Source organism: Choloepus didactylus, chromosome 16 (assembly GCF_015220235.1).
Source record: "Choloepus didactylus isolate mChoDid1 chromosome 16, mChoDid1.pri, whole genome shotgun sequence".
In the NCBI taxonomy this organism is placed as follows: domain Eukaryota; kingdom Metazoa; phylum Chordata; class Mammalia; order Pilosa; family Megalonychidae; genus Choloepus; species Choloepus didactylus.
In genome coordinates, this window is record NC_051322.1 from 72,806,634 (window position 1) to 72,819,665 (window position 13,032).

Sequence of the window (13,032 nt, forward strand, 5' to 3'; positions counted from 1 at the left end):
GGCTTTAATGTATTGGAATAGCTAGAAGTAAATACCTGAAACTACCAAACTCCAACCCAGCAGTCTGGACTCCTGAAGACAATTATATAATAATGTAGGTTACAAGGGGTGACAGTGTGATTGTGAAGACCTTGTGGATCACACCCCCTTTATCTAGTGTATGGGTGAGTAGAAAAATGGGGATAAAAACTAAAGGACAAATGGGGTGGGATGGGGGATGATTTGGGTGTTCTTTTTTCACTTTTATTTTTTATTCTTGTTCTGGTTCTTTCTGATGTAAGGAAAATGTTCATAGATTGTGGTGATGAACGCATAACTATGTTGTCATGCTGTGGACGGTGGATTGTATATCATGGGTGATTGTATGGTGTGTGAATGTATTTCAATAAAACTGAATTTAATAAAAAAAATTGTAAGACAATTGAGATCCAATTAAACTCAACATTTGGGTTACTGTATAAAAACTAGCTACAGGATTGCAAACAATAAAACTACCTAAGTTCCCTCGTAGTCATCAGAAGTTATAGTTAATTGTATCCAAAAGTAATATTTCTATAAGCAGTGCCAAAGAGTTTACTCTTTTATTGGTGTTTATTTCTCTGTTTCAATTACCCTCTACATCTTCTTATTCTATTTCTTACCTTCTTGGAACCATTTTTAGTAAACACTATGCATGTGTCCCAGCATTGGACTTCAGTGTCAATTTCAAATTTCTTTAGCTAGCATCCCATGTCAACTTCCAGATGAATAATTTAGAATTATAAATAAGCTTAGTTAACATCTCTTTTTATGTTCTAATAAGACCTTATATTTTCCTTCATATAATCCATTACCAATGTAATTATGCAATCATTTATTTAGTTGCTTGTGTCTTCAACTAAATTGTAGGCACCACAAAGGAATAGCTATGTCTTATTTACTACTCTGTCTCTAATGCCTTACACAGTGTCTAACATGTCATATTTATATAGGAAATATTTAGTGAAAAAATGAAGAAATGAATGACAAGATGAATAAAATTGTATTCTGATAAAACTTCAAAAAAAAAAAAAAGTATCAAAAACTAGGTGACCATTTGGCAGGTGAACTCACTACCCTCTCCCTGCCTGGGAAATGATTCTCAGGGGTGGATACCTCCCTGGCAACACAGGGCATGACTCCCAAGGATGAGCCCAGACCTGGCATTGTGGAATTGAGAAAATCTTCTTGATCAAAAGAGGGAAGAGAAATGAAACAAAATAAAGTTCAGTGGCTGAGATTACAAATGGAGTTTAGAGGTCATTCTGGAGGTTATTTTTATATGTTACATAGATACCCCTTATTAATTTTTAGTGTAATGGAATAGCTAGAAGGAAATACTTGAAACTGTTAACTGCAACCAGTAGCCTTGATTTTGAAGACAACTGTATAACTTGTAGCTTACACTATGTGACCGTGTGATTGTGACAACCTTGTGGCTTACACTCCCTTTATCCAGTGTATGGACAGATGAGTAGAAAAATGGGGACAAAAACTAAATGAAAAATAGGGTGGGATGAGGGGGATGGAATGCTTTGGGTGTTCTTTTTTACTTGTATTTTTATTCTTTTTTTTTTTTTTTTTTTTTGGAGTAAGGAAAACGTTCAAAAATTGATTGTGGGTCTCGAAGACAATTGTACAAAAATGTAGCTTATGAGGGGTGACAATGGGATTGGGAAAGCCATAAGGACCACACTCCACTTTGTCTAGTTTATGGATGGATGAGTAGAAAAATAGGAGAAGGAAACAAACAGACAAAGGTACCCAGTGTTCTTTTTTACTTCAATTGCTCTTTTTCACTTCAATTATTATTCTTGTTATTTTTGTGTGTGTGCTAATGAAGGTGTCAGGGATTGATTTAGGTGATGAATGTATAACTATGTAATGGCACTGTGAACAATTGAATGTACGATTTGTTTTGTATGACTGCGTGGTATGTGACTATATCTCAATAAAATGAAGATAAAAAAATAAAAAAAATTTAAAAAAAGTACACAACAGTAAAAAAAATTGATTGTGGTGATGAATGCACAAGTATATGATGGTACTGTGAACAGTTAATTGTACACTGTGAATGACTGTATGGTACGTGAATATATCTCAATAAAACAGAATTTTAAAAAAAACTGGGCAGCTTAAAACAACAATTTATTGTCTCGCAGGTTTGGAGGTTAGCGGTACAAATCAAAGTGTCGGCAGGGCCATGCTCCCTCTGAAATACGGAGGACAGAATCGGTCCTTGCTCTCCCTCCCCAGTGTCCGGAGGCTGCCAGCAGTCCTGGGCTTGCAGCTGTGGCACTTCCTTCTCTGCCTCTATCACATGCCTTCTGCCCTCGCAGGCTGGTGCTCTTCTCTTCTTAAAAGGACACGAGGTGCAATGGTTTTCATAAAGGGCCCCACTCCAGTAGGAACTCATCTTAACTAAACTAATTTCATCTGCAAAGACCGTATTTCCAAGGGGGGTCACCATCTACAGAACCAGGGGTTAGGACGTCAACTTACCTAAGCCATTACACATGTCATCATTAAAGGGATAATGTTGCAGGTTTCTCTTAGAGACCTTATGTTAGATTACAGAAGTTCCCTTACATTTCTACTTCGTTATATGTTTTATTTTGTTTTCAATTATGAGCAGGAATTGATTTTAAGTAATTTTTATGCATCTGAGACAAGAATATGGCTTTTCTCCTTTACTTTGTTACATCATTTATAAGATTTTCTAATATTAAACTACCCTCATACCCTAAAAAGAACTCCATAAGGACATGATAGTTCATAATACATTGCCGTATTCAATTTGTAAACCTTTTTCTTGCCAAAATAATTTCTTCCCACTTAAATAAAATTAGTCACCTTTTATTTGTGTTTAATTTCCAAATTACATATTTCTACTTACATATTAAAAGATTTCATGATAAAGATATAAAATTAACCTTACTTATAATTAATCAAATTTTTACATAGTTACTCTCAAACCATTCCTATTTTAGAATTCTGCATGAAAATTCAAGAGAAAATACTTTGTATTAACTTTTTAAAAAATGAACCTGGCAGGCAATAGAAGAAAGGGTGGGGAAAAGATGAAGACCACTACCTTACAATTTCCTTCTGGTGGGCATTTTACAAACCATACTCACATAATTGAGAAAGACATTCGTTATTCACATAAAATCTCTGTTTGTTAATAAAATATATGCTTGGAATTCTGTTAGCCTTTTTCTTATTAGCTTTACATGCAGGCATTTGATGATAAAAGCATTATGAACAAAGATATACCATGTACAATTATCTATAGGATCAGCCTGAAGAGTCTTTTCATAGTCCAGAAATCACTTACGCCAAAATCTTTGTTTTTAAGGTAAATTTCTTCATAATTAGAGACTTTCAAACTCAAAAATAAGACTGACAATTATCCTTTTTCATGTCATTACATCTCTAAGTACACAGAAGCATAGATTTAATTAAATAATTTTTGTACAATGTAGATTTAACTTTACAATATACACTGAGTTCACAGGCAGCACAAATAAGGTCTACCTAAAAGCGAAGTACAGAAAATGGGAATTTTTTTCAACTCCAATTTTAAGCCTATTTTACACATATACCCTATCTATTAGAATTTATAGACAAGGATCACAAAACTAGCATTTAAGATAAAACTAGATATTATTATAACCACTTAATTACCAAGATCCTCCAAGCACCCCATATCTCTCTCACTTTCAATTTTAACTTCTATTATGCTTATCAATATAAAATAATGTATTTTCAGACACTGAAAAATCCTCTTGATTATATATTCTGCCAATCTTCTCTAAACTTTTTGGTTCCCTATAGCTAGCTACCTTTGGTTAAGTATCTTAGGCAAGAGAATTAATTAGCTTGATTAATTAGCCCAATTAACACTTTTTGCACTATTTATTCCCAATCTTGGAAACTTTTTCAATGACTAGAATCTGCAAATCTTACATCAGTTCTGATCCATAATTCTAATCACAATTTAAAAATTGATGCTCAACGGACAACTATTTGGTATGCCTTCTCCTATGACTTCATTTTTTTTTAAACAGTTTTATTCACTCACCATTCAGTCCATCCAAAGTGTATAATCAATGGCTCTTGGTATAATCAGAGTTGTGCTTTCATCACCACAATCAATTTTAGAACATTTTCATAGCTGCATAAAGAAAAACTCCACACCCCCAAACTCCCCATTAGCAACACTCAGCATTGCTGTTGCACCCTTGTTAAAACGGATGGAAGAACATTAAGACTTTACCATTAATTATAGTCCATACTTTACATTAGGTGTATTTTTTCCCATAAACCACCCTACTATTAAAATCTTGTAGTTGTGATATACATTTGTTCTAATTCATGGAAGAACATTCTTGTATTTGTACAATTAACCACCTTCAACATCCACAACAGAGTTCACCATGTTTTACAGTCCCATGTTTCATCCTCTAGCTTTCATTCGAATGACATACACGACCCTAAACTTCCCTGTTCAACCATGATCACACATACAATTCAGCACTGTTCTTTATACACATAATAATGTGCTACCATCTCCTCTATCCATTTCCAAACCTTTACAATTAACCTTATTTAAAAATTCTGCACAAATTAAGCAACCGTATACTCTACTCTCATTCTATCTTCTGGTAACTTGTCTTCTAGATATTAAATCCATGAGTTTGCTCATTATATTTAGTTCATATTATTGAGATCATACCATATTCGTCCTTTGGTGTCCGGCTTATTTCACTCAACATAATGTCCTCAAGGCTCATCCACATTGTTGTATGCTTCGGGTCTTCATTCCTTCTTACAGCTGAATAAAAGTCCATTGTATGTTTATACCACATTTTGTTTATCCATTTATCAGTTGATGGACACCTGGGGTTGCTTCCATCTTTGGGCAATTGTGAGTAATGCCTCTATGAACACTGGTGTGCAAATATCTGTTCAAGTCCCTGGTTTCAATTCTCCTGGGTATATACAGAGTAGTGGGATTGCCAGGTCATATGGTAATTCTATACTTAGCTTCCTGAGGAACCATCAAGCCATCCTCCACAACAGCTGCACCATTTTACATTCCCACCAGCAGTGAATGAGGGTTTTTATTTCTTCACGTCCTCTCCAACATTTGTAGTTTTCTGTTTGTCAAACAGTGGCCATTCTAGTAGGTTGTGAAATGTTATCTCATTGTGATTTTCATTTGCATTTCCCTAATAGCTAAAGAAGATGAACATCTTTTCACATGCCTTTTTGCCATTTGTATTTCTTCTTTGAAGAAATGTCTATTCTTGTCTTTTCCCCATTTTTTAATTGGGTTTTCAGTCTTTTTGTTGTTGAGTTGTAGGATTTCTTTATACATTCTGGATATCAAATCCCTATCAGATACACGGTTTCCAAATACTGTCACGTTCGTGACAAAATCCTCTGAAGCACAAATGTATTTAATTTTGAGGAGGTCACGTTTATCTATTCTTTCATTACCTGTGCTTTGGATGTAAAGTCTAAGAAACCACCACCTACCACAAGATCTTTGAAAATGCTTCCCTACATTTTCTTCTAGGATTTTTATGGTCTGGCTTTTATATTTAGGTCTCTGATCCATTTTGAGTTAATTTTTGTACAGTTGCAAATCTTTTGTTAGGATTTTTACATCTATATTCATGAAGGAGACAGGCCAGTAATTTATATTCCTCTTATCAAACCTGTCTGCTTTGGATATCAAAGTTATATCATGGCCTCATAAAATGAATTGGGGAGTATTCTTTGTATTTCTATTGTGTTATTATAATGTAGGAAAATTATAATTTTCCTACACTCGTCTGTAAAACATGCCTGATAAAACCAAGTGGGACTGGCGTTTTCTTTGTATAAAGATTTTTATTCATTACTTTAATTTCTTTGTCATAGGACATTCAGATTTTCTACTTCTTCTTGAGTCAGTTTTGGTAAGTTTATCTTTGAGGAATTTATTTCACTTCTTTTAAGTTATCACATAAAATTATATACAGTATGCTATTATCTTTCTAATTTCTCTTACATCTGTATTTAGGTTCCCCCTCTTTCCCTGTCAACACTGTTTATATGCTCCTTTCCTCTCTCTCTCTCTCTCTCTCTTTTATTTTTCTTGCTCAAAATCACCAGATATCAAGAACCAATTGTTGGCTTTGCTGATCCTTTATATTGTGTCTTTGATTTCTATTTTTCTGCTCTTTTTATTATCTCTTGTCTGCTTTTGGGGGGCTTTTTCTCTTATTTTTACTCTACATTAGGTTATATACTTAGCACATTAATTTTGAACTTTCTTTTTAATATAAATATTTAAGATAATATATTGCCTTTGAAGTACTGTTTTAAAGTGTTTTATTCAAGATTTGATGAATAATATCATGAATATATTTTCCCAGTATGATTTCTTCTTGACCATTACCTAGTAATGTTTAATTTCCAAATTTATGAGAAATTTTTATCTTTTCATTAGTAACTTGTATTTTTATTGCATTGTGGTCAGACAGCATGCTCTGTAAGCCAGCAATTCTTAAACTGTTGAGAGTTACTTTAAAGCCTAGTAGACGGTCAAACTTTAGTAAATATTTCATGTAAGTCCTAAAAAATATACATTTTCTAACTGTTTGGTATAGGGTTCTATATTTTTCTTATTAAATTAAGCTTAAAACTGTTCAAATTGTCTCTTTATGGATTTTTTGTCTTATCAGTAAGTGCATGACCATGGACTTGTCAATTTCTCCCTGTAATTCTATCCATATTTGCTTTATGCATCTTGGGGCTATTTCACTAGGCACATACAAATCTCGGGCTGATACTTGCATTTGCATTCAGAATAGCTATGCCATTTGCTGAGATCATTTTTTTAGGAAGGTGAGGAAAACTAGGGACCTGGAAATTTTCCCTACTTCCTGCTCACCCAACAACTCATTTAAAAAGTATGTCTCATTGAGGATCTTATTTTGTAGCAGCAAGGGACTAAGGAATATCTAATGTGCCATACTACCAGAATCAGAAGTCTCTGTGTTACTTTTCTTTAAAAACTGACTCTTTCATAGCCAGGGAAAACAGATGACACTTTACCAAAAAACCACCAGCATTTCCTTTTAGATCAAATAGTAACCTAGGATTTCTACCTGTGTAGCAAATAGCAATGCAGATTTCAAAATCTGGCAGCAATCTTGAATAGTAGAGAGATAATGCTCAATCTACTTGTTCCGGTTTGCTCATGCTGCCATTATGCAAAATACAAGAAATAGATTGGCTTTTATAAAGGTTTATTTGGTTACAAAGTTACAGTCTTAAGGCCATAAAGTGTCCAAGCTAAGGCATCAACAATAGGGTACCTTTACTGGAGGAAGGCCAATGGCATCTGAAAAGCCTGTTAGCTGGGAAGGCATGTGGCTGGTGTCTGCTGATCCTGGGTTGTGTTTCAGCTTCTCTCTCAGCTCCTGTGCTTTCTTCAAAATGTTGCTCTTGGGTGTTTTTTCCTCTTAGCTTCTCCAGAGCAAACACTGGGCTAGCATCCTCAAAAGGTCAGCAAAAGTCTGCTTTCAGTGGCAGTCTCCAAAATGTCACTCTCAGCTGCTCTGAGGTCTTCTGTTTGTGAACTCTTCTAGAGTACTCCAGTGATTCAATCAAGACCCACCCTGAATGAGCGGGGTCCATATCTCCATGGAAATATTTCAATCAAATGGTTCACCCACAGTTGACTGAGTCACATCTCCATGGAAACACTAATCAAAGGATTCCAACCTAATCAACACTAATACATCTGCCCCCACAAGACTGCATTAATTGCAGGGGTATTGGCCTACCCCACCTCGATGGTTGCTAACCTGACCACAGACATAGGGGACTGGTGGTTTGATGGGTTGAGCCCTCTACCACAGGATTTACCCTTGGGAAGACTGTTGCTGCAAAGGAGAGGCTAGGCCTCCCTATAATTGTGCCTAAGAGCCTCCTCCCGAATGCCTCTTTGTTGCTCAGATGTGGCCCTCTCTCTCTCTACCTAAGCCAACCTGAAAGGTGAAATCACTGCCCTCCCCCCTACGTGGGATCAGACACCTGGGGAGGAATGTAGACCCGGCATCGTGGGATGGAGAACATCTTCTTGACCAAAAGGGGGATGTGAAAGGAAATGAAATAAGCTTCGGTGGCAGAGAGGCTCCAAAAGGAGCCACTCTGGTGGGCACTCTTCCACACAATTTAGACAACCCTTTTTAGGTTCTAAAGAATTGGGGTAGCTGGTGGTAGATACCTGAAACTATCAAACTACAACTCAGAACCCATGAAACTTGAAGACAATTGTATAAAAATGTAGCTTATGAGGGGTGACAATGGGATTGAGAAAGCCATAAGGACCACACTTCCCTGTGTCTAGTTTATGGATGGATGAGTAGAAAAATAGGGGAAGGAAACAAACAAACAAACAGACAAAGGTACCCAGTATTCTTTTTTACTTTAATTGCTCTTTTTCACTTTAATTATTATTCTTGTTATTTTTGTGTGTGTGCTAATGAAGGTGTCAGGGATTGATTTAGGTGATGAATGTACAACTATGAAATGGTACTGTGAACAATCGAATGTAAGATTTGTTTTGTATGACTGCGTGGTATGTGAATATATCTCAATAAAATGAAGATTTAAAAAAAAAAAAAAAGACTGCATTAAAGAACATTGCGTTTTGGGGGACATAATACATCCAAACCGGCACACCATTCCTCTCAACCAATTATTTGTCCACCTCTTCAACATCTGTCTCCTAATTAACTGAGACAGTTGCAGTATCTCTTGACCATGGCAATTTTAGGAAGGTTGTAGACTTTTCAAATTTTTTCTATTTCAAAATATCCCTCTTTCATTTATGTCTCTCATTTTCATACTTCCAAAGAACTGGTGCCAAGTTGGGTATATAAGAATCATGTAAAGAGATTGTTTAGAAATACAGATTTCCAGACTTGCTGAATCCAGACCTGTGTGAATCCAAATCTGGAAAAGAAATATTTGGAACTCTGAATTTTAAAGACTTTCTTTTCCATTTCCCCTTTGTCTACCTAGCTACCATTCATTCTCTTAAAAGCCATCTCTGGCTCCGGCAGAGCTGAGTGCCTCTTTCTCTGTGCTCCACCAATCCACTGTCAGGCTTCACCACATTTATATCACAGCATGCAGCACATGATTTGCATCTACCCCCCCCCCCCCACTGCTCAGTAAATTACTGGAGGACAGGGCCATACATTCATCCTTGTATTCTCTGTGCATAGTGTCAAAAAATGTAGCTAACTTTCAGTGAATGCTTTCTGAACCAAACCAAAATTGTATCTACTATGTACAGAAACATTTTTAGACAGCATAATGACATAGGATCTTCCTCTCTTTGGAGGAAAGACAATAGTTGAGAAAGGTGTATCAGCATCATCTCAGGACCAGTGGATTGTCTGAGACGAGGTGGAGGAGGAAGGCTAGCTCAGTGTCTGGTCATTCTGAGTCTAGGTGGCTACAGGACTTGCAGACAGAGATGGGTAACGTGCATAAAAGTATCCGTAGCTAAGAAGAGAAGGCTAGCCTGCAGATGAGATGTGAGGACCTAAGCAGAGAAGTGGTTAACTGAACCCACAGAAGATGAGATTACTCATTCAAGTGTTGAGAGTGCAAAGGAAGGAAAGGCAGAGACAGAGCCCCAGAGAAAGACACAAAAGGGGCCAACTGAGAAGAGAAGCCCCCAGAATGGGGCAGCAGCCAGAGAGGCAAGAGGAAAATCGGAAAAAAAAAGTGGTGCTAGGGAAGTTAAAGGAGGGGAAGTTTCAAACAGGAAAACTTAGTCAACATGTCAAAAGTCACAGAGGGGCAAGATAAGAGCCCACTGGGAAGTCCCTCATTGCATTTGGAAACTAGGACATTAACGGTACTTCAGAAGAAAAGTTTCAGTGGAGAGGCTGGAACAGAAGCATCAGCTAAAGAATGCAAAGTGATACAGATGGAGCGTCAATAGCACAATATACCTTTTGAAGACTCTGTGTGTGTGAGGGGGGTATGTATGTGTGTGCGCATGTGTGTTTACATATGTGTGTACACGCCATAAAGGCACAGGTATGTGAGGGTGGGGTGAGATGTAAGGATTGAGGCAGGAGCGGCTTGAGTCACTAGAGAGAGAGAATAAAGGCACAAAGAAGAGTGGTGATGGCAGCACGGTCCTTGAAGAGGCACAAAGAATCAGGACGCAAAGGATCAGCCTAGGAGAGGAGGAGGGGAGGCCTTCCCCTGGGAATCAAGAAAGGATGAGTACCAAGGGAAATATGTTTCCTGATGGTAGAAAATCAAAATGAAGACAGTCATTTCCTGATATTTAAATTTTTTTTTTATAAAATAGAGAGCAAGATCACCGAGTGAGAGGGCAGAAGAGGGGTTCACTCAGGGGAGCAGCTGAGGAATGGGAGCGGCACTGACTGGGGCCCACTTCATCCCGGAGCCTGTTTACCTTAGTGGCCCCAAAGGTTAGAGATGCTGAGTGATTATTTCAAGGTTGGGGTTTCACAAGGCAGGTGAGATTGAAGAATACCAAGAAAGTTACTGAGTTTTAGGCAGGGTAGGGAAGAAAGCAATATATTGTAATAAATGAAAAAGTCAAAGAATTAAGGAGCGTGATGCAGAAAAGAACAGGTACACTGGGAGTACAGAGCAAAAAGGTGGTACAACACAAAGGAGCAATCTGAGTAGGCAAGATTTCAGAGTGAGGCTCACTGAAGGTCAAGGTCAGAGTTGAACCATAAGGCCCATGTCACACAGTCCTTTCACAGAGACCCTGAAGTCGCCCAGGATAAAGGCGGCAGTAGGGAAAGGAGGGTCAGGGGGCAGCGATAGCGTCCTCAGGTCCTCAGGGTAGAGTGGATGGACTCAAGAAGGGAGTGGGTGGCCTGTCTAGGCAGCAGGAGCCTGGATGTGCGGCTGGGACTAGGAGGCCCACATTTCTGAGGCCCCCACCTGAGAGAGAGAAAGAGAAGGTGGTTTGCTGAGGGGAAAGCCAGGCTTCTAGTAGGGTAAAGAAGTGGGGAAAACATTCACTGAGGGTTAAGGGAAAAGGAATTTGCTTACAACAGAGTACAGTTGCAGAGGACACCGGACAGTGCCGGCAAGAAAGGCAGCTATGAGGACCAGCTTGTGAGAAGGGGGCTCAGAGGAAGAAGGGCCTCGTCTCTGAAAAAGGTTCAGTGCTTTCTTCACCAGAGACTGGTATCAATGGCAGTGGAGGTGCAGTGAGGTGCCCTGGAGCCCGGGAGTAGCCAGCTGGAGATGCCCAACGGGTAGCTGGGTATATAAGCTAAAGCTCAGCAGGGAAGTCACACCAGAGAGCAATGTAAGTTGCAAATGTCTTACTTCTTAAAAAAGTATCTCAGCTCCCAACTTTTTCTTAATTCCTCTACTTAGATCAATTTGATAAAAATAATGAGGGGATTCAGATGTGTCTTAAAACATCCAATAAGTGCAGTTACAACAAATACATAAGGATTAAAGGCCACACAGGGTTGGGGAAGAAGGAAGAGGGGTGGCTGTGGCCACAGTAGGGCAGCCCAAGGTCCCTGGGATGGAACTGCTCCTGAACTGGTGCTGACCATGGGAAGCTATACATGTGATAAAACTGTACAGATCTAAACAGACGCAAATGAGCACAGATAAATCTGGTGAAATCTAGGTGGACTGTACCACTGAGGAAAACCAGGCAAGGGGCAGCCTGTATTTCTGTATTATCTTACAACTGACTGCAGACAAAGCTACAATGATCAAAATCATTTTCCCCCAAACTCAAGGCAGCAAAGCAAGATGTACAACTGGAAAATACTGTCTTCAAAATTCATAGGATACATGAGGGATTAGTCCTCTAAGCTCAGTGATTACCAACCAGAGCCTGGCAGAGGGTGAAGGAGCACGTACGTGTTAGCATGCCCACACACTCATGGCGTGGCACCATCTTCAAGTGTGCGGCAAATGAAGAAAAGCAGAAGACCCCTCTTCAACTACCTATCTTTACAAACACGTCTAACTGGTAAGGAAAAATTCATGTAAGAGAAACATAACATTTAAGAAGTAATTTAAAATAAACGCAAAATATTTTAAGACATTTCTTCTCATTTGATTTGCCTAAAATCAGCCAACACACTCTTCATGAAAACATACTTGGTAAAAATGAAGAAACACATTCTGCTCTTCTAAGACTGAAAGTGTGGGTTTGTTTTCAGTAACATGGATTTCCAGTGCTGTGTCCATACCCTCCTAAGTAGCTCACCCACAGTCAAGGATGTAGTGTAAGGCAGCAGGCAGAGGCAGAGAGCCTGTGCCTAGGACAGAGCGAGCAGGCCTTGGCCCACCAGCACCAAATCCCAGTCGACGTGGGAAAGAACCACAACCATGCAGAAATCAAGATGGGAGAGAGACAACACATTATTTCAAAGTCTCTACCAACAAGTAGACCTAAAGAGAAAACCTATGTTTAGCCTACTAAAATGAGACATGGGGAAACACTGTGGATTAGGAAGGCAGCTCAATATGATATCTGAATGAGTTGTATCGATTACAACAAAAACACACCACATAGCTCTTTTGAAAAATAAAATCACTTCATGATGAACAGATTTTTAAAACCCTAGTATTAGAATTGTTTGCCAAATTACATATACAAATCCACCACAAGTTAAACATCCAACCACAGAGGAAGTGCTAAGTAGAAGACAGGCACAGCATTCAATGGACTATTAAAAAGCCACTAAAAAACTGTGTTTACAATAGGAAACAGTTTACCTCTATTGCTAAATAGGAAAAGAGCGAAATGAGTTATGTGGAGAATTCAAAATTTTAATAAAAAACCAACAAATTTATGTTTATAGAGGAAAAAATACAAAAAGGATATAAATCCCACCATTTTTGTTTTTAAATTACAGGCTTTTTACCTAATACTCTACTGTGCTTTATAAGTTTTCTGAAGTGAGTTTG

At 38.1% G+C, this 13,032-nt stretch overlaps 1 protein-coding gene across 3 annotated transcripts in view; it reads right to left on the reverse strand.

The window, feature by feature from the left end:
- The window catches only part of PTPN2 (protein tyrosine phosphatase non-receptor type 2), a 104,211-nt gene that overhangs the window by 57,574 nt on the left and 33,605 nt on the right, over positions 1-13,032 (reverse strand). The gene's annotated exons all lie outside the window — the stretch shown is intronic.